The following is a 3,956-nucleotide window of genomic DNA, read 5'->3' as shown; positions in this document are numbered from 1 at the left end:
TTTTGTGGTTAGAACACACAGTCGAAAGTCTCGGCACAGCAGCTAAGCTAGACAAAGCACCACCAGTGTTGGGGACAAGGACCCTTTCCTCCCCAACGGTGGCCAGTCTGAACCTCTGAACAGTGTAGCAAGAGTGAAAGTTTCACATTCTAAATCAGGAAATAAGATTTTTTAAAAGATCAATAAAGCTTTTGACTCAGAGAACTAGGAAAGAGCAATAAGCCATCAAAAGAAAAAGGAATTAGCCAGGCAAAGACAACTACAGGAAACATATATGTTCTTAGGAATAAGCCTAGCACGAAATGTGTACTACCTACCTGCGGAAACAGCCAGACTTCAGTGGAAGTCATAAAAGAAGCATCAGCGGAGGTAAATGTCAGACTGAAAGACCCAACATTGGAAAGATGTCAGTTCTCAAATTATAAGTTAATGCAATTCAAAACCACACTATCTCCAGGAAATTGACAGGCTGATTCTCAATTGTTTATTGGAAAAAAAAAAAAAAACTGAAGCAGATGGTAAGAGAACTGTGTGATAAAGAGTATGGAGGGAAATTGCCTGACCAGAGTTGAAAGCTTGTCATAAAGCTAGGATAATAAAAACATCCTTTAAAAAGAACAGAAATCTCACAAAATCTTCTCTCAGCCCACAATAGAATTAATCAGTATCAAAGACAGCTGGAAAATACCAAAATACTTGGAGATCAAACACACTTCTGAGTAACACACAAGTCAAAGAAGAAATCTCAAGAGAAATTAAGAAATATTTTGAACTAAATTAAACTGAAATTTTATCAAAAATTGAGGGATACAGCAAAAGAAACTGGGGAATCTCTAACATTGAGCATATGCTGGACAAAACCAGGTGTACTGACCTGTGCCTGTAATCCCCACACACAGGAGGCTGAGGCTAGAGGGTTGCAAGACCGAGGCCAGATTGGGCTGATAGCAAGACCCTGACTCTAAATGAAGGGAAGGGACAGGGAGGGAAAGAAGAGGACCTAAAGTCATCCATCTGAGTATCCAACTAGGAAACTAGAAAGAGAAGGATAAATCAAATACTAAGTAAACAGAAGAAAATAAATAATACAAGAGCAGGAAAGAAAAAAAAAACAGGGAAAATTAGAGCAAAACCCAGCAAGATTGAAAACCAGAAATCGATAGCCTAAAACCAATGAAATTAGCATCTAGTTCTTTGAAAGGCCAATAATAGTAATATGCCTCCGGCCAAACTAGCTAAGAAAAAAGAGAAAGGACGCAAATTGCTAATGTCAGAAATGAAACAGAAATCGCCCTGTAGACACACGAGTAACAAGGCAATGCTATAAATTTTTCTATGCTAACAACTTTGATTATCTTCACAAAATGATCAATTTCTTGAAAGACACAATCTGAAAAATTCACCCAAGAAGAAATAGGCAATATGAATTTGCTAATGAAATTAAAGCTGGACATGGTGGTGCACACCTTTAATCCCAGCACTAGGGAAGCAGAGGCAAGTGGATCTCTGTGAGTTCCAGTCCAGCCTCGTCTACCTAGTGAGTTCCAGGTCAGCCAGGGCTACGTAGTGAGACTGTCTCAAAGAAAAAGAAATTCCATCAATAATGAATAACATTCCAAAATAGAAATCAACAGGTCCAATGATTTGTGGTTGAATTCTACTAAACATTTATTGTGTGAATGAATTTTGCATTACTTTAATAAATGCCTGTGATAAATCAGATGAATAAAGGCTTATTTTGGCTCACAGTTTTGGAGGTTTTATTCCATGATTGACTTTCTACTGTTTTGTGCCTGTAGTGAGGCAGTATGTGATGGTGGGAGTGCATGACAGAGGAGGCCCTTTCACCTGATAACCAGGAGTGAAAGAGGAAAAAGGAAGGGGCTGGAGTTCCCAGGCCTCCTTTACGTGCACATCCCAGTGACCTAAGACCTCCCATTAGACCCACATCTTAAATATTTCCACTACTTTCTAACAGTACCAATCTACAAACACTTAAAGTTAACATCTTAGTTAATGGTGTGAAAGCCAAAGCTTTCCCATTAAGGCAGAATAAGGCAAAGATGAACCTGATCACCACTGCTTCTCAACATCAGACTGGGAAAAACAATGTTTTCTTTGCTTGCAAATGCTGGTCATCTATGTAGAAAATCTGAAAGAACTGACAAAAAATTCCTGGTGCTAATAAGTGCTTACAGCAAAATTGCAGGATGCAAGGTTAAGGTAACAAAGGAAATTGCCTTCTTATATTCCAACAATAGACAAGTGGAGGTTAGAATTTAAAAGGCAGTGCTGGGGCTGGAGAGATGACACAGTGGTTAAGAGCACTGACTGCTCTTGCAGAGGACCCGGGTTCGATTTCCAGCACCCACATGGTGGCTACAAACTGTCCTTAACTCCAGTTCCAGAGGAATCTGAAGCCCTCTTCTGACCTCTGTGGCATTGCACGACACGGGTGCACTCACATACATGCAGGCAATACACTCATACATATAAAATTAAAATAATAAAATATTAAATAAATAGATAAATAAAAAATAAAAAAATAAAAGGCAGTGCCATTTATATTAGCACCCTCAAAATGGAGTACTTAGGTATAAATCTAACAAAATACATACCAGGTCTATGTAACTCGAATGAAAGAAATCAAAGAACCCAATAAATGGAGAGAGTGTCCATGTTCATGGACTAGAAGATCAATATTATCAAGTTATCAGTTCTCAACATGATTGACAGATTCAGTACAATAATAATCTCAGCAAGCTGGGACAGGGGAGATGACTAAGTCAGTAAAGTGCTTGCCATGTAAGCATGAGGTCCTGAGTTTGGATCCCCAATACCCACACAAAAGCCAGGCATGGCAGCACATGTTTGTAATCACAGTGATGGAGAAACAGAGACTGGAATCCCTAGAGTTCCCCAGCCAGCTATTCTAGTCAATTGGCAAGTCCCAAGTTCACTGAGAGACCTTATCTTTTTTTAATTGTTATTTTTTTTTACTTTTATGTATATGAGTGCATCGCCTGCATGTGTGTAAGTGCATCCATGTCATGCAGTGTCCAAGGAAGACAGAAGAGGGCGTTGGATCCCCTGGAACCGGAGTTATAGATGGTTGTTAGCCACCATGTGGGTGCTGGGATTTGAACTTTGGTCTTCTGCAAGAACAGCCAGTGCTCTTAACTGCTGAGCCATCTCTCCAGCCCTGAGGCCTTGTCTTAAGAAATAAGGGAGAATGATTAGGAAGACACCCATGGTCAAGCGCTGGCCTCCACACACATGGTCCACCCACAGTAATCCCAGCAAGTTATTTTGTAGGTATCTGCAAACTTATTACAAAGTTTATATAGAGGGCCAAAGACCCAGAATAGTCAGCAAGACAGTGAAGAAGAACAAGGTTGGGGGACTGAACTACTTGAGTTCATGGCATATGATAAAGCTTAAAAAAATAAAAACAGTGTGATACTGACAAAGGACAGAAAATTGACCAATGGAGTGAGATGCAAAGTCCAGAAATAGAGCCACATAAATATAGCCAACAGATCTTTGGTGAAGGAGTAAAATCAATATGAAAGAGAAGAATCTTTTCAACAAGTGATATCAGAACAACTGGGCTGCACTCACAGATAAAATCTACAGCCCTCGCCTGTCACGAGCCACGACTCTGTCCAGCAGAGCCGAGGAAAGACGACACAGACACCAAGGTGAGGTTCAAGCTTCTTTTTCTCTTCCTTCCTTTATTCTCTCTTATTCTCTCTCATATTCTCTCTCTTCATTATCTCACCCACTACTCACACCTTTGTTGTTCTCCTATATCTCTCTCCTATATCTCTCTCTCTCACACACTTCAGTTCTTCATATAGCGTTTCCAACTGCTCTCTCCCCAGCCAGGACCAATCAGGACACACACACGTGCAGCGGGCAGGCAGAGTGCAGCTCATTGGCCACGTAGCAAGATC

At 40.4% G+C, this 3,956-nt stretch overlaps 1 pseudogene; it reads left to right on the top strand.

The window, feature by feature from the left end:
- The first annotated feature begins 302 nt into the window (after nucleotides 1-302).
- LOC115071956 overlaps nucleotides 303-3,956 on the top strand; it is a 51,607-nt pseudogene continuing 47,953 nt past the window's right edge.

The sequence above is a fragment of the Nannospalax galili genome, unplaced genomic scaffold (genome assembly GCF_000622305.1).
Source record: "Nannospalax galili isolate Female #2095 unplaced genomic scaffold, S.galili_v1.0 scaffold879, whole genome shotgun sequence".
NCBI classification, from domain to species: Eukaryota; Metazoa; Chordata; class Mammalia; order Rodentia; family Spalacidae; genus Nannospalax; species Nannospalax galili.
The sequence above is the reverse complement of the archived record's forward strand: the minus strand, read 5'-3'. Positions and strand labels throughout refer to the sequence as shown.